This window comes from Neltuma alba, unplaced genomic scaffold (genome assembly GCF_004799145.2).
Source record: "Neltuma alba isolate B1F8T4 unplaced genomic scaffold, ASM479914v2 tig00010720_pilon, whole genome shotgun sequence".
Lineage (NCBI taxonomy): Eukaryota > Viridiplantae > Streptophyta > Magnoliopsida > Fabales > Fabaceae > Neltuma > Neltuma alba.
Genome location: NW_021635551.1, coordinates 243,496 through 262,539, shown reverse-complemented (window position 1 = coordinate 262,539; position 19,044 = coordinate 243,496). Strand labels below are relative to the sequence as shown.

The 19,044-nt window shown below is 35.3% G+C and overlaps 1 long non-coding RNA gene across 1 annotated transcript; it reads left to right on the top strand.

The window, feature by feature from the left end:
• Nucleotides 1–18,807, top strand: LOC114758515 (uncharacterized). Its single transcript, XR_003741813.1, has 4 exons — nt 1–238; nt 8,889–8,896; nt 17,482–17,485; nt 18,797–18,807. It is a non-coding gene; the product is annotated as an uncharacterized LOC114758515 (long non-coding RNA).
• Nucleotides 18,808–19,044: the final 237 nt, after the last annotated feature.

Here is a 19,044-nt window from a genome sequence, read left to right as displayed (position 1 = left end):
ATATTCTTATGCATCCATTTCACATGTTAGGCGTAGCTGGTGTATTCGGCGGCTCCCTATTCAGTGCTATGCACGGTTCCTTGGTAACTTCTAGTTTGATCAGGGAAACCACAGAAAATGAATCTGCTAATGAAGGTTACGGATTTGGTCAAGAGGAAGAAACCTATAATATTGTAGCTGCTCATGGTTATTTTGGCCGATTGATCTTCCAATATGCTAGTTTCAACAATTCTCGTTCGTTTCCGAAATTAAATAAAATACTATAAAATGTAATTAAAATAATATCACTCCTAATGTCTAATAAAATTAATTACTAAATAAACAAATTTTGTCATTAAACAATTACAAATAACATACAAACTAAAAAAATTGAAGACAATAAGATATATAATCATCACAATTAATTAATTCAACAATTTAAATCACATATAACTAATTAAACAAAATACAAAACTGTTTAGATATGGATTTAATAAATTCTAAAAATTTTATAATTATCTTCCAATTCGTAATTAATAATTAAAAAAACCAATACATTCAAGTTTTTTGAATTAAATAAAATACAAATAATTGTAATTAAAATAATTTCACTCCTAATGTCATATAAATTAATTACTAAATAAATATATTTTATTATTAAATCATTATAACTAACATGCAAACTACAAAAATTTAAAACAAATACCAGATATAATTATGAAGTCAAACAATATCAATTTCAATTAAATAAGTAAACTAAAATAAATATTAAATTAATACAACACTAATTAAATATTTAAATACTGTAACTATTAAATAAATTAACTAATAAATGAATATATATTCATACCTGGGTAGCTGGAAATGAATCTAAAGCTACAGTGGACTGGAGGAAAAATTTCAGCAGAACTCCCATACACACGCGCAGCAAAAGTGAAAGAAAGAGGGAGCTAGCGTTTATATAGGCGCAAAAAATTTGTAGCCGTTTTCAAAAGACCGCTACAAAGGTGACATTAGTGGCAGTTTACTGTACAATCGCTACAAAATCGATGTGATACATGTTGTGCCTCCATCGAGGAACTACAAACTTTGTCACGGCTGTCTCTTAAACTGCCACAAAATTGGGACACTAGGATAATTTGTAGCGGTTAATTTAAAACTGCTACAAATTTTAATAATTTGTTGCGGTTTTATATGAAACCGCCATCTTCTGCCTTTAGTACAACTGCTACAAAAATAACCGCTACAAATGGTTTGTTGCGGTTATTCTCTCACAACCGTGACTATATAATTGCTAAAAATTTAGCGAGAATCTCCTGCCCTCTGGCGAGATGGTCGCACCATTTTTGTAGTGGTTATTTTCGTGTATAACCACTACAATGTGTGACACAAAATCAAATCTGGCTCAACCGATGCAGATTTGTAGCGGTTTTACATTAAAACGGCTACAAATCCTTAATTTCTAATGGTTTATTGTAACCGCTACAAAATAACCACTGCAATTTTTCAGTTTTTTTTTTTAGTGCAGCAAGTTAAAGGAATAGGAGGATAGGAGGGAGTTGTAGCACAGATGTAAAAATGAAGAGGGCAAAAAAAAAAAATTATTCTACTTGGATCGGGTCAAACCAAATGGTTTGAAGCATCAGTCCTAAACCTAGTCTTGTCCAGTTTTCTAGTATGACCTGATTGGCCTAGTCTTTTTTTTTTTGGCAGCTTTTTTTAAACCAAATTGGACCAGGTTATCGCAGGTCAGACTGGGTAGACCAGGTTTTGATTTTTTTGCACAGCCCTATTTTTACCCCATATCTCACGGTCCCATGTTAAACCAATAGCTTCTCTTCATTTTATTATTTTTTCATGTAGGGGTGCATTGAAAACTCATATAAAATAATACTTTGTCCGTACTACCACTGATGCATTGAAAACTCACTCTTTCCTCGTGAAGCCATACGTTTTAATGCACATATTTTTATATACGAGCCTTCCACAATTTAATTTCTATCTCATATATAAAAGAAAATTAACCCCAAATATTTTTGTACCCAAATAAAATGGTTAGCTCTGTGGGGACTAGGTTAGAGAGTAGTTCTAGGATTATGGTCTAACTCTAGAATAAATTTTTTTTAGTTATATATTGATAGGTATTTGTGTGCGATTTTGTAGACTCTCATTGAGAGCTTTGGAGTAACTTTGTGTAATTACTTGTAAGCTAAGGAGTGACAGGTAACTCTAAAATTTCTTTCATGCACATATTAATTGTCTGTGGATTATTGTTGTTGTTAAATATCTTGCAAATTAATTATTTTAGTATGAAATACATATATATATGTTTACATATGATAAATATTGAGTTTTCAAATATATAGAGCTTCATTATATACTCCTCTAGTCCTATTTATAAGTCACTTTCAACATATTTCACACAGACTAAGAAAAACCTTAAATTTTATTAACTCTCATTTAAAATTCCATAACTTTTCAACTTTATCTCTACTTAATATATATTATACCTCATGTAAACAAAGTCGACATAATAATAAATGAAGGGTAAAATTGTACATCCATACAAAAAATTTCTCTCAGTGTCTTATAAATAGGACAAAAAAATGTCTTCTGTTTGTCCCCTATAAATAGGACCATAGGAGTATATACATTTCTATCTCTATTGCTATTAAACAATATTTTTAATAATTAAATATCTTGATAATTATGGTGATTGAAATATAAAGAATTATACTGTTAATTATTTGTATTGGATTTTGGTTCTTTTCTGTTGTGGAACAATAGTGTGTTGGTTGAAATAATTTGTTATACCATTATCTGTCATAGCAGATGCATCCTATAATGAGTAGAGGTCAGATGGGGATGAATATATTATTTAATTACTATGTGATATGCTATCACTTAGTGCATAGTAAATGACATTTGTTAGGGCCTCTTCTTCCATGTGGTCCTTTGGCTAGGATTGCATTAGAGTTGTGGAACATATGACATCTCCTTAGTTTTATTCTTTAAGGAAAGAAGCATAGTTTAGATTTGTGCTCTATACTTTTGGCTGGGTATATCTCAATTATTGGTGAGCTTGGGACAATCCAGTTAAATAGATTAATTTTGATTGGACTATGTGTTAGCCTATGACTCCAGTCAGTGAAATAAGAATGGACTGTGATATAAGGAAGGTTACATAATGCATTTATTTTTGTGAAATTCATGCTGTAAATGAATATGGATTGATTATGTTGTTGATTTAATGATGAAATTTTGGTAAAATTTGTGACACTTGGTGTATATAAATGTATACTAACATCTAGTTTTGAAAAAATATATTTGTGTTTGTGTGTATATGTTAGGGATTTTAGTTGTTACTAAGATGTTAGATCTTATCTTTTCCATTAACATTTTCAGGTGATGAATCTAGTAGGAAGTAAGGAAAGACATCAATAGAGTGAGCCATGAAGGCTCTTTTGTACTTCTTGAGCATATGTTATGTTATTTTTATTTGTCATGACCCTAGGCTTCATCATTTCATTTTGTGAAGATACTTTACGGATTTATTTTGAAACTATGACATGCATGCCTCATACTTTATTTTGATTGGTTTGGATACTAGAAATGCTTGTGGGCTATTTATGAAATATTTTTGTTAATTATATGGATTATATATTTGAGGTGTTACAAAAAATACTTCTATTATTTTCAAGGATGCAAAAGCATTTTTAATGTAATATATTCCAACATCATGGAGTTTGGTCACTCATATGCATATGCATGAAGCCAGAAAAATCGACGAACTCCTAACTTGCTTTTCCATGGGAACAAAGGTCAAAGGCGCAACCCACCGGCCACAGCAGCATCTGAAATCTCCAAACAATCATGTATTCTTCTGCTCAGCCCTTGAAAACAACGGAGGAAGACAATGATCAATAACAAAAGCCAATAACAAAAAAAAAATACACACAAAGTCACAAATTCTTCACAACACCGAAGAAAAAAGACCTCAAGGAAGATCGGGAAACGATAACAAAAAGCGTGTACCCGAACTCATGTTTATATAACTCAAAATGACCACCCAAAAAGGACACAAAAACGGAAGGATAAGGAACCGCAAATGAAAACAAACCAAAAGATGCCTGCACTTAAAAATGAATTGACAACACAAATTAAATATTAGGATAAGACTGTTCAGTATGTTAGTCGGATCAGATGTATGTATATCTGTTCTAATGGAGTTTTGCAACCAACAGCTTTGGTTAACGTGTTATCATTATTCTCTTAATTTTTTTCCCAACGTTATCCATGGTAATGCCTTCCAAAGGGCCACCGCAATTAATCATTTCCAGGATGAAATCCCCCTCCCTTTCTAGTTGTTATACGTGACTATATATCAATTACTATATAAAAAAACCTGTAGTATCACACACCCACGTGGCCCAACACCTATATATTCACGTGTACCAATCACAAAACTGCTATAAGGTTTAAAGGATATAGAGATAGATTGTTTTAATCCAACTGATTTCTACAAGATGCAAAATGTATTTATTGGCCAAAAATTTTATACCATTTGTCCATTTTCTTATACAAAATAAAAAGTAGTTTTTTAATTAAAAGCTAGCCAAAGTTTTGGTCTATTAGTATCACATGGCCCAACCTTCATAACACAGAAATAGTGCCAGACTGCTAGGGGTGGTCAAATTAGCTCGTCTCGATCTCGATCGTAATTGGGATAGGATGGTCCTATCTTGAAAGTTTTTGAGATGGAACAGAACAGAATGGGATAAAAAGAGGAATCAGGACGAGACAGGACACGGGATAAGGATATGCCGTTCCGACCCTGAATACTTTTTAAATTTTTTTATATAATATTAATATATATTATATAACATAATACCTATTTATGAAAATAGAAATTTCTGATTATTTTACTTAAGAAATTACAATAGAGCAAAAATACTCAAATTTTACAAGCCCAAATTCATTGATTAAAAAATAAAGATGAGACATGTCTTGTTCCTGTCCGGCTGTCCTGACAAGACAGGATATGAAGCGAAAATCCTACCTTGTCCCATAAATACTCCTAAATAATGGTGCATGTTGTTTAATCTAAAATTACAATTAATTTTTTTTTTAAAATTTTAATACATTGTAAAAAAAAAATCTAGGTCATATTTTCCCCATCCTCTTGCCATGTCCAGTGGTATCATGAGATTCTTCATGTTTCTTTCCTCTTTGTCTAACACATAAAATATATGTATTATTTTTGTTAAAAAATAAAATATATGTAATGTACTAACTCTGGTGCTTAATACAAAAATTAATTAATTAATTTTTTAATATTAAAAAAATTAGTTATTTTAGCTGTTTATAATAAATGAATGTTAAATTTAAAAACAAATTCTTTTTTTTTTTTACCAACAAAAACAAATTCACTACATATACCAGATGAAAGCAATTAAGGATAACCCACATCTAAAAGAAGATATGAAGCAACCCCAGCCTAGAATTTTTATAATTAAAAAGAGAGAGAAGAAGATATCAAAGCAGGAATTATCACAGAATAAGGCAAAAAAAAAAAAAAGAAGCTTGTTTCCTTTACACAAGATATATAATATTATATTCCTTTTTTAATATAAGAGCTAATTGAATATTCAATACACACTTTAAGAGTTTCTATCAAATACAAATTCTAATACATTATTAGTGAGGATAATTTAGGTAAAATAATACTACCTCTGACTCTTAATGTAAGAGTTAATTTGATTTTTAATTTAATATTAAATATGAGATCCCAATCCACTTTGTCTCTCATATTTATTCATTTCTTTCAAAATAATCCTTATAATAGTTGCACATGTTAAAAATTCTATTAAATAATAGTTCTAGCTAATATACATGACTATCAAGGGTATTTTAGGAAAAATAACATCTATTTATTACAAATAACTAACTTAACAAATTTTTTTAATTACTCAAATTAATCAACTAGCTCTTATATTAAAGATGTAGTATGTATCATGTCCTCGTGGTGTATTTATTAAGGCTTTTATTTTTAAATGGGGTAAGTGCGACCATGTCTTATGTCAAGATAATTAGTATTTTCTTTGAAGTTTATAATTAATTTGGCATATATAAGGTATTCTATAATTTATAAAATAAGCATAAATTTGAGCAGATAATTAATTTTAACATATTATTTGACAAATTTTAACATATTATATGAGTAATTGGATATATCTAAAGAAAATGATGGCTTTGGCCCTGATAATTGATTCTATTATAAAATGGAACCAAAATAAAACCACAAAAGTAGAAAGATGAAGACAAGAGAATGAGAGAACTTCTTGTATTTCTTCACTTGCACTACAACACAAATGACTTGCCCTATTTATAGGCATAGTCTTACACATAGGTTACAATTGTCCTTAAATGGTAAATAGTGGATAATTAATCCCATGAATGTGAATGAAGGTGACTTACAAGAGTGAATAGATAGTGGAGGAGTAATGGATAGTAGAGAAGTAATAGATGGTGGAGGTAGTGGAAGTTACTTGGTGAAGATAAAGAGGAAGGGGTAAATAGACATTCACATAATATTCATAACACTTCCCCTTGGATGTCCATTATACAAATATGTGCCTCATTAAAAAACTTCAATTAGGAAAAACCCTGTGGGATAAAAACCTAGAGGAAGAAAGAGAGTACACATTTATTAATATACGATCCAGTGCTGCCTCATTAAAAACCTTATTAGGAAAAACCTAGTGGGATAAAAACCATAGTTAAGGAAAAAAGAGTACAGCATGTGTTAACTCCCCTTCTTGGTAATATCAGTTGATATATCTAAGTCTACGGCATTCGATATCATGAACAAGCTTTTCAAATATTGTACAAGAAAGTGACTTGGTGAACAAATCTGCCAAATTTTCATTGGAACGGATTTGCCGGACGTTGATTTCACCATCCTTTTGAAAATCATAAGTGAAGAAGAATTTTGGTGAAATATGTTTTGTTCTATCTCCTTTGATGTACCCTTCTTTTAGTTGCGCAATACACGTAGTATTATCTTCATACAGAATTGTGAGGATCATTTTGCTGGAAGACAAGTCACAAGTGGTTTGTATGTGATGTATTATCGATCTTAACCATACACATTCTCGACTTGCTTCATGCATTGCAAGAATTTCTGCATGATTAGATGATGTGGCTGATATGGTTTGTTTCATAGAATGCCATGAAATGGCTGTACCACCATATATGAACAAATAGCCTGTTTGTGATCTACCGATATGTGGATCAGATAAGAATCCAGCATCTGCATAACTAATGAGGTCAGTCTTGGGTACGTTTGAGTAAAATAACCCCATGTCTATAGTATCCCTGAGGTAATGAAGAACGTGCTTAACTCCATTCCAATGTCTTCATGTTGGTGACGAACTATAGCTTGCTAGTAGGTTAACAGCAAATGATATATCAGGTCGTGTGTGACTAGCAAGATACATGAGTGCACCAATTGTACTACGGTATGGTACTTCTGGACCAAGTAGTTCTTCATCATTTTCTCGAGGTCTAAAAGGATCTTTATCTTTCTCTAAAGATCTTACAACCATCGGAGTATATAATGGATGTGATCTATCCATATAAAAACGCTTTAAGACCTTTCTTGTATAGGTTTCTTGATACAAAAAGATCCCATTTCTTGAATATTCAATTTGCAATCCAAGACAAAATTTTGTTCTTCCCAAGTCCTTCATTTCGAATTCTATCTTTAAACAACCTATAGCTTTTGTAAGCTCTTCAATAGTTCCAATGATATTTATGTCATCAACATAAATAGCAATTATAGCAAACTCATTTCCAGATCTTTTTATAAAAATACATGGGCGAATTGGATTGTTCTTGTATCCCTCATCCAATAGATATTTGCTTAAACGGTTATACCACATACGCCTTGATTGCTTCAATCCATACAGAGATTTATTTAATTTAATTGAGTATTGCTCTCGAGAACTTGAATTGTATGCTTCTGCCAACTTGAATCCTTCAGGGAGTTTCATATAAATATCATTGTTAAGTGAGCCGTATAAATAGGCTGTAACAACATCCATCAGATGCAAATTGAGTCCTTCTTTTATTGCTAGGCTAATTAAATATCAGAAAGTAGTTGCATCCACCACTGGTGAGTATGTTTCTTCAAAATCAATATAAGATCTTTGTGTAAATCCTTGGGTAACAAGCCGTGCCTTATGTCTTAAAATTTTACCATTTTCATTTCATTTTCGCAAAAAAACCTATTTGTATTTGAGTGGTTTTACATCTGCAGGTGTATAGACTACAGGTCCAAACACTTTCTGCTTTTCCAGTGAATTCAATTCAGCCTCAATTACGTCTTTCCATTTTGGCCAATCTTTTCTTTGTTTACATTCACTAATAGACTTTAGTTCATGGTCCTCATCATTATTCATCACATCAAGCGCTATATTATACGTAAAAATATCGTCAACGTTGACTTCATTTTGATTCCATTGTATTTCATTTATAACATAATTTATTGAGATTTCATCATTTTTGCACATTTCATGTAGCTGAGTTTCTTTTGGAATTGAGAGATTAGTATTATCTAATGACTCCTCTTGAATTGCTATTCTTTCTTGATTATCCTCGACTTGGCTATCTACATTTTTAGCTTCTTTTCTCTTTCGAAAATTTTTATCTTTGGAACCAATGGGCCTACCACGCTTCATGTGTGCTTTAGATTCATTTACAATAGCAGGTTGTCCAACAGGGACATCAATTCTAATAGGAGCATTAGTAGCTGGAACATGTGATTTGATCACTTTCTTTGGGTCAGTAAATGTATCTGGCAACTGATTAGCTAACTTTTGTAAATGAATTATCTTTTGAACTTCTAGTTTACATTGTTTTGTATGAGGATCAAGTTGAGATAATGAAAGTTCCTTCCAACTAATCTCTTTTTCCAACTGCTTCTTTTCTCCCCCTAATGTTGAAAATTTTGATTCATCAAATTGACAATCGGCAAATCGAGCCATAAATAAATCTCCTGTTGATGGTTCTGGATATTTTATTATAGAAGAAGATTCATATCCAACATATATTCCCATCCTTCTTTGGAAACCCATCTTAGTACGTTGTCGTGGAGCAATAGGAACATATACTGCACTTCTAAAAATTCTTAGATGGGAGATATTAGGTTGCTAACCAAAGACCAATTGTAGAGGGGAGGACTTGAGATAACTTATTGGCTTGATACGAATTAATGTTGCTGCATGCAAAATTGTATGCCCCCAAGCAGAATTTGGGAGATTTGATCTCATCAGCAATGGTCTTGTAATTAATTGTAATTGTTTAATTAATGATTCTGCACTATTTTGTGTATGAACATGTGCTACAGGATGTTCAACATCAATCCCAAGAGACATACAACACTCATTGAAAGTTTGCGAAGTAAATTCACCACATTATCTAAACGTATTCTCTTGATTGGATAGTTAGGAAAATGTGCTCTTAATCTAATTAGTTGAGCAAGCAACCTTGCAAATGCTAGGTTATGAGAGGATAATAAGCAAACATGTGACCATCTTGTTGATGCATCAATTAAAACCATGAAATATCTAAACGGTCCACATGGTGGGTGTATTGGCCCACAAATATCCCCTTGTATATGTTCTAGAAATGTGTGAGACTCACTTTTTATTTTTACCGGTGATGGTCGAATGATTAACTGTAACATCCTAAGTTTTTACCTGGTTTTAATAGCCTCTTTTGGTTGATTTTGAGGATAGATTAGCAATTTAATCTTGATCTTGGTGTTTGGGTTGAATTTGAGGTATGTTGGAGGAATAGGTGAACGTACCCCTCTCAGGGTATGTTCGCCGCGGCGCACCGGGGGTTTTAGAGGGGTGTGTCTTCTCGGGAAGGTTTGGCCGCGGCGAAGTCTTGGGGATGCCGCGGTGAAGTTGTTCAGGTGAGCGAGGCTTCCCTTTCGGGAAGGTTTCGCCGCGGCGAAGGTAGGGGCATGCCGCGGCGAAGTTTTTCTGGGCGAGCGAGAGTTTCCTCTCGGGAAGCTTTTGTCACGGCGAAGATTGGAGTTCGCCGCGGCGAAGTCAAGTTTTCAGGCGAGTAATCCCTCTCGGGATTAGTTCGCCGCGGCGAAGATTGGAGTTCGCCGCGGCGAAAGGTCGCGAATCTATATAATCGCTGGAGGGTTCAGTTGTGCGAAAATTAGAAAATCTGAAGGTGGAGAGAGGAGCTCTGCTAGGGTTTCGGTGTTGAGGCTTGGGAAAGGCATTTCTAAGGATCTATTACCTCAAGTAAGTGATTTTAACCTCTAATCTTCTTTCTTTCTTGGAATTTCTTGGAATTTCTGAGGATTTTTGGTGGAACCCTAGGATTTTCTAGGTTGTGATGGAACTGAGGTTTTTGACCAATTGTTTTGAGTTTAATTGATTGCTTTGGGTTAGTTTAAGTGTTTAATCAGTGTAGTTTCCTTGGATTTAAAGAATCTTGAATTTTTTTGGAGTTAGGGTTTATGGAAATGGATGATTTGGGATTGAGGATGACAATGTAGAGGTTGATTTTGAGTTTTGTGAATTGGGTTATGTTAAGGAAGGTTAAATTGGATGTTTAATCGGTTTAGATTTGTTGTTGGAACCTTAATTGCTCAATTGGGATGTTTGGGGGTAGAATTCCTATAGTGGGTCCTTGAGGTTATGAATTTTAATTGATGTTTGGAAAGGAAATAAGGTTTTAATGGATTGGTACTACTTTGGAGTGTTGCCTTGATAGTTATACCCTTTGAGTTAGGTAGAGTTTTGATGGGAGATAGGAATTTTGTGTCCCTTGTTAGAATCAATCTCACCCAAGAGGGGGGTGAATTGGGTGAGTTACAAAAATTTAACAATTAAAAGCGTGCAAGTATTGAATGAAACAGAGAGTCAGAGTAAGGAGAAATTTAACCGCAGAGAAGGGACACAAGATTTATACTGGTTCGGTCTCAACCACGTGACCTACTTCCAGTCCCCAGAACACCTCTGAGTATTTCACTATCTTCCAAGATCGACAGGGCTCTTGGTGCCTCGGTACAGTAATTGAATCGCTCAATCACTCCCCCTTACTCCCGTAAGGATACAACCCCTCTCAAGAGTCCACACTCTTGAGTGTCTCTCAAGTTTTTAATGAAAGTAGTGAATGGCTCTCTTACAGAGTGAATTCAATGATAAACACTGATGCTCAGTAGTGAAGTGAAAAACAGAGTATTGAATGCGTAACTCAATAATAGCAGATGGTAGCTCCGGTATTCAATTCCCTTCATTAATGCCTCTTCGCGCCTTTTATAGTTGATATCGTTAAATAGCCGTTAGACGGAAGGCTTCTAGCCGTTGTGACTTCGTTTGCGTGTTTCACTGGTTTTAACAGCTCCGCCATTAATGCGTCTGAGTTTCTGACACTGTAGGTCGCAGTCTACGTAATCCCATTGAAGAGCCGTTGCACTCGTTTTCATTAATCTGCATATTTCAAACTTAGAACAAGTGAGAATTTTGTGGTGAGTGCTTTAACCTTGAATACAGAAGGAGGGCTAATTTATCATTCAAGATTTGTGACGAGATCATTTATCAGTAACAAGAACAGAGTGTCATTCCGGTTTGGTTTGATCGAAAAGATGATCGATTACTTGATGATAGATCAAGTTATCGATAAACGGAATGAAGACTTTTCGAAATAGATCACTAAAGTTATCGATCAAGTGTTGGATCATCGGCTCCAAGAATTTTCATAGAAAGAGGAAATCATTGCATGATCGAACAAGTGATCGATCACATAATTGACCGAACAGATTATCGATAATTTAGATGTTATTAAAATGAAGCTTCAGTCATTGATGATCGAACATCTTATCGATAAATATATGATAGATAATATTATCGATAAAACATGGTTATGTAAATAATCAAAGGAAGACACATGCTATTTGAAATGATCGAACAGCTGATCGATCATTAACTATTCGAACAAGTGATCGATAATAGTGAAGAAAGAAGTTTGATCCTGTAAGGTAAGGAAAATGATTATCGATCACGTTTTGTGAAAACATGAAGTTCGGGGAAATGAATGATCGATCATTTTATCGAAAATCCAGTGATCGATAACTTGATCGAAAATTAGTTCATCATAACTTAATGCTAATATGTCAATTCTCAGACTCTTTATCGAACACGTTATGTGAAAAACTTATTTAAGCAAACAAGTTAAAATTATCGATAATGTTATCGATAATTTAGCTGTAGCAAAACTGAGTAAGAGTTAAAAAGAACATTGATTATCGATCATGTAATCGATAATTTTGTGATCAATAAAATTATCGATCTATCAGTGAATTTGATCTCCTGCATTCAGAGAGTTAGAGCATAAAGTTCGAGTACGTAATCGATAAACAAATGATCGAAAATATGATCGATAAATTTGTAACTGAACTAATGTGCAGAACAAGTAGAGAGTGTTACCTTTTATCGAAGTCGTTATTGATGACTGATTTATCGATAACTTGATCGATAAATGCACTCGGTTTCTTATCAGTAACTCGATTGCTTACCTGATATTATCGATCAGCTTATCGATAATTTTCATACTCTTATGTGATTTTTACACTAGCGATTATCGATCCCTTTATCGATAAACTATTCATCGAATAGTTCTTCGATCAAAAAGACTACTATAGACCTGATTTACACTTGATCATTTATCTGAAATCTTAGCGATAACTGATTGTTCGATTAGTTGATCGATCAAAATACTTAACCCTGATATTCTGACTTGTTATCATCAAAACTATAATCCTAACATTCTCCCCCTTTTTGATGATGACAAAACACAGGTTAAGAGTCATTTATCAGAGAGAACATCAAACAGTTTCATATTCTTAAAAAGCATAAAAAGGCAGATAAATATCAAGAACATATTATCGATAAAAGCACTATCCAGATACACAAAAGAAAATTACAAAAGAGATAATATAACGTCATGACATGGAACTCATAAAGCAACTCATAAAGCCATATAATCTACGAAGTATCATCAGTTTTCTTCTCCCCCCCTTTTTGCATCATCAGAAGGGGTAGGAGCCGAGGGAATGGTCAGGGAAATAGGGAGAGGAGGAAGGGGAAGAAGGGGAGAAATAGATGGAAAATGAAAGGAGGGAACAGGGTGAGGTACAGTGATAAGAGCAAGAGTAGTAGGGACTGAAGTAGAAGTAGACGGAACAGAAGGAGGAGTGGTGGAAATAGGAGAAGTAGGTAGAGGAGAGGAAGAAGGTGCAGGCTCAGGGTGTGGTGGAGAGGGAGGATGGAAAAGGAGATCCTCATAGCTGAAGCTGGTGCTAGGTGGAGTGAAGTGGTGGCAGAGAGAGGTAACTAAGCCTTTAAGCTCTTGGAGTTCCTTGTCCACTGAATTAAACCTCTCAGTGACTTCCTTTTCCAAAACTACCATGGCTTGTTGGTGAAGATCCAGAATCTTAGAGATGCCATCAAACTTCCGGTCAGAAACTTCCCCATAGTCTCTGGCAGTAGTGTAGACTCTGGTCTCAAATGCACGAAGCTCAGCCTGAAACATTTCCCTGAGGGACCTCTCCATAAAAGATGGACCAGGGGTATGAGATGGAGCAGCAGTGGATTCGGCTTCATCCTGGGTCCGAGAGGCACTAGCAACTGGTTGCTTTCCCTTATCCTTCTGAGATACTTTCTGTGATGGTGTAAAGGGAACAGAGATCCTCATTTTGTGGAGCTGAGTGAGGCCAAAACTAGGAACCTTGGTCTTGAGTTCCCCAGGCTCAAATGGAGCAATTCCCTTTCTTTACAAAGTGAATTTATCGATCAGTTGTTCGATAAATTATCTCCCACTTGCCTTCATGATTATCGATCAATTGATCGATAATCTCATACTCTGTTTACCTCTGTTTTTCTTCATCGAAACAGAGCTTCCTGCAAAACAAATTTCTACATACTCCGATGCTTAAGTTAGTTATCTTATCATCAAAACAATAAATTTAAACATTTAATCTTAAGAGATAGTATGAAATTTCTTACAATTCATTGGGATTTACCATTCCCAATTCTCCTCTGAAATAGCTGAACTTCTGTTGGTCTAGTGGTTTTGTGAAGATGTCGGCTATCTGATATTCAGTGGGGATGAATTCAACTTTTACATCTTTCTTTTGAACATGATCACGAATAAAGTGATGTCGAACATCAATGTGTTTGGTTCGAGCATGATGGACTGGATTCTTGGACAGACTTATCGTGCTCGTATTATCACATAAGATTGGAATCTCACGTATATTGATTCCTAGATCTTGTATTTGTTGTTTTAGCCATAAGATCTGAGCACAACAGCAGGCAGTGGCTACATATTCTGATTCAGTAGAGGAGATTGCCACGGTGTTTTGCTTTTTGCTTGACCATGAGACAAGACATCCTCCGAAGAATTGGCATTGTCCACTGGTGCTTTTCCTGTCTGTTTTATATCCACCGTGATCGGCGTCAGAATATCCCATTAAATATTCGGTTCCTCCTTTTGGATACCAGATTCCTAAATTTTGAGTTCCTACAAGATATCTGAGTATCCGTTTCACGGCTTCTTCATGCGACTCCTTTGGAGCTGACTGATATCTCGCACACATTCCAACACTGAACTGAATATCTGGTCTACTTGCAGTAAGGTATAGTAAGGAACCGATCATCCCTCTATATTTTGTTAGATTTATGTCTTTCCCGTCTTCGTCTATATCAAGCGAACAGGTTGAGCTCATTGGAGTCTTTACACTTTTAGCATTCTCCATTCCGAATTTCTTCAGCAATTCCTTTACATATTTCGTCTGGGAGATAAATATACCGTTCTTCTTTTGTTTGATTTGTAATCCCAGAAAGAAATTTAATTCTCCCATCATGGACATCTCGAATTCTCCCTGCATAAGCTTAGCAAATTCTTGACAGAGATCTTCGTTAGTAGCACCGAAAATAATATCATCTACATATATTTGAACAATCAAAAGATCTTTTCTATTTCTTTTGATGAAAAGTGTGGCATCCACTTTACCTCTTTCAAAACCTTTTTCTATAAGAAAGTGGCTAAGTCGTTCATACCAGGCTCTGGGCGCTTGTTTCAAACCATACAAAGCCTTTTTAAGTTTGTAAACATGATTTGGAAAATTTGGATTTTCAAAACCTGGAGGTTGTTCGATAAACACCTCTTCTGATATATAACCGTTCAGAAATGCACTTTTAACATCCATTTGAAATAGTTTGAAATCTTTGATGCAAGCAAAAGCCAAAAGAACTCGTATGGCTTCCAGTCTAGCTACAGGAGCATACGTTTCTTCATAATCAATTCCCTCTTCTTGATTATAGCCTTTTGCTACTAATCGGGCTTTGTTTCTGACGATCTGAGCTGATTCATCGAGCTTGTTTTTGAATACCCATTTGGTGCCAATGACCGGATGATCTTCTGGTCTGGGTACCAATTCCCAAACTTGATTTCTCTCAAATTGATTAAGTTCTTCCTGCATCGCAACTATCCAGAATTCATCTGATAGTGCTTCGTCGATATTAGAGGGCTCAATGTGAGATATGAAAGCAGAGAAAAGAACTTCATTGACAATTTGTCTCCGGGTTTTGACCCCTTCATTGACTTTACCGATGACTTGATCCAGAGGATGATCTCGGTTGTGTCTCCATGCCTTAGGCTGCTCTAGATTTTCTTGTAAAGAGGGATCGTTTAAAACATCTCTGTTTTCTGAAACGGTTTCTGAAGATAATTTGTTCGAGTTTTTATTCAAATCCAGTTTTTGAAAATTTTGAACGATTTCAGCATCATCATCCTCAGGTTTCGAAATTGTTTCAGTTTCAGCAAACACCACATGAATTGATTCTTCTATTGTAAAGGTTCTTTTATTAAAAATTCTATATGCTTTACTACGATTAGAATAGCCAAGAAACAAACCCTCATCAGCTTTAGGATCGAATTTACCCAGGTTTTCCTTGTTGTTGTTGTGGATATAGCATCTGCTTCCAAAGATCTTTAGGTGTGACAGATTGGGTTTTCTTCCCTTGTACAATTCATATGGAGTCTTTCCGAGCAATGTTCTGATGTAGGCTCTATTTGAAATATAGCAAGCTGTGCTCATCGCTTCTGCCCAGAATACTTGTGAGATCCCTTTCTCATTTAGCATTGCTCTAGCCATCTCCGTGAGTACTCTATTTTTTCGTTCAACTACTCCGTTTTGTTGAGGAGTCCTTGGTGCAGAGAAGTTGTGGTCAATTCCATGTTCCTCACAATAGTCTGCAAATTCGTTGTTTTCAAATTCTCCTCCGTGATCTGACCTGATAGACACAATAGATGCACCTTTCTCATTTTGGACCTTTTTGGCAAAAACAATGAAAGCGTTAAAAGTTTCATCTTTAGAGGAAAGAAACAAAGTCCAGGTAAACCTTGAATAGTCATCAACTATTACAAGAGTATAAAGATTTCCCCCGAAACTTTTTACTCTAGATGGACCGACCAAGTCCATGTGAATCATTTGGAGAGGTCTTTCAGTTGAAACTATCTTCTTTGATTTAAATGAAGATTTTGTTTGTTTACCTTTTTGACAAGCATCACAAACATCATCGCGTTCATACTGGATTTTTGGTAAACCAACAACTAGATCCCTTTTTATTAATTTTGAAAGTTGATTCATGTTGACATGTGCAAGACGCTTGTGCCAAATCCAACTTTCCTCCTTTTTACTAATAAAACAATTTTCAGAAGCTTTAGAATCAAATTGAAGTGTATAACAGTTACCGTCCCTCGGAGCTCTCAGCTTCGTATTCAATTCTTCTTTCTTCAAGGGTAGGTCATCTTTGCTTATGATTAAACACTCTTCAGAATCAAAGATTACCCAGTTGTTTTTGTCCGCACTCTGACTGACGCTGAGGAGATTATGACACAGACCTTCCACGTAGTACACGTCCTCGACCTTCATGCCTATATTACTTCCGATTTCTCCGATTCCAGCAATTTTTCCCGATTGGTTTCCTCCGAAGCTCACTTTTCCTCCATCTTTTGGTTTGAGTGATGTAAACTTCTCAGTGTCACCTGTCATGTGTCTGGAACATCCGCTATCTATATACCATTTATTTGTTCTGGATGCCTTGAGACATACCTGCAAAAATTACAATCATGTTTTAGGTACCCATACCTTCTTGGGTCCTTTCTGGTTAGTATGAGTTATTTTTGGTGCATAAGTACCTTTGGGCACCCATTTTAATGTTCCGTAATCTCCTTTCTTCTTATAGTAACAAGAAGAAGTTGAATGGCCTTTACGGTTGCAATGAGAACAAAGTGCAAAAGGATTTGAGGAATGCACAGAATTTCTAAAATATGTAAGATATGATCTACCACTACTCTTTTTCTTTTCTTTCGATTTATCTTGGGTTGGATCGTATCCTATACCAGTCTTGTCCATAGAGCATCGTTGAGCTCCTAGAATCACCTTAAGCATTTCGCTTCCTTTAGTGAATTTTTCTAAAGTTCTGGTTAGATCTTCAATCTTTCTTTCATTCTTTTCACAACTTTCACAAGTCAAGGTCGAGTCAGTATTGACTTTAACCTTTGATTGTTGATCTTCTAAAAACTTTATCCTTCTCTTAGAATTAACTAACTCTTTTGCAATTCTTACTAATTCTAAGTGTAAAGCATTGTATTCAGACTGCAATTCATCATAAGATGGTTCAGAAATTATTACCTCGTCTGTTTCTGAGTCCTCGTTTTCTTGGGCCACTAGACAGATATTAGCTGTCTCTTCATCGTCACTTTCTTCTTCTTCATCGGAGGAGCTGTCTCCCCAGATTGATGTGACGAAGGCTTTCTTCTTTCTGAATCTTTCTTTCTTCTTTTCTTTATCCTTTGCTCTGGAGAGTTGGGGACATTCCGCCTTGATATGTCCTGGCTTTTTACACTCGAAGCAAATGATTGGATCCTTTGATTCGTTCGGATACGAGGAAATTTTGCGTTTCGGCTGAAACTTCTTTCCGGTTCTGTTTTTGTAGAATTTCTTGAACCTTTTGACTATAAGGCCCATTTCATCATCATCAAGATCATCTTCATTTTCATCCTCGCTCACTTGAGTTTTAAGAGCGATGCCTTTCCGATTTTTCTCGTTCATCTCCTTTTGTATTTTTGCTTGCTCTCATACTCAGCAAGACTCCCGAATAGTGCTGCAACCGAACCAATGGATTCTCCTTTGGTTTCTTCAATAGCTGTTACTTTCGGTTCCCATTCTTTTGTGAGACCGCTCAGAATTTTCCTCACTTGATCTTCTTGACTATATTTCTTCCCAAGTGCAGTGAGGTGATTTATGAGATGTGAGAATCTGACTTCCATATCTCGGATACTCTCTCCTTCCTTCATTCTGAATAATTCGAATTCGGTAGTGAGAGTGTTGATTCGACTCTGTTTTACACCGGTGGTTCCTTCATGAGCTATCTCCAGAGCCTCCCACATTTCCTTCGCGGTTTCCAGGCTTGAGACTCTGAAGTATTCCCTTTGACTAAGCGCACACGTGAGTATGTTGATCGCTTTGTCATTTAGGGTCACCAGCTTCTTATCTTCCTCGTTGAATTCCGTGGAACTCTTGGGTACTTGCTGGCCATCTACTGTGTTCATCGGAACATAGTTGCCGTGTTCTATTACGTCCCACAACCCATACTCTGTGGCTTTAATGAAGATTTTCATCCTCATTTTCCAGAACGTATAATTTTCTCCACTGAAGCCTGGCGGTTTAGATGTTGAACATCCTTCCGGTAACACGCTATCTCCAAATCCTGCCATTTGATCTCTCTTCGGACTGTTAAATCCTTAGTGAAGAGACCTGCTCTGATACCAAATGTTAGAATCAATCTCACCCAAGAGGGGGGTGAATTGGGTGAGTTACAAAAATTTAACAATTAAAAGCGTGCAAGTATTGAATGAAACAGAGAGTCAGAGTAAGGAGAAATTTAACCGCAGAGAAGGGACACA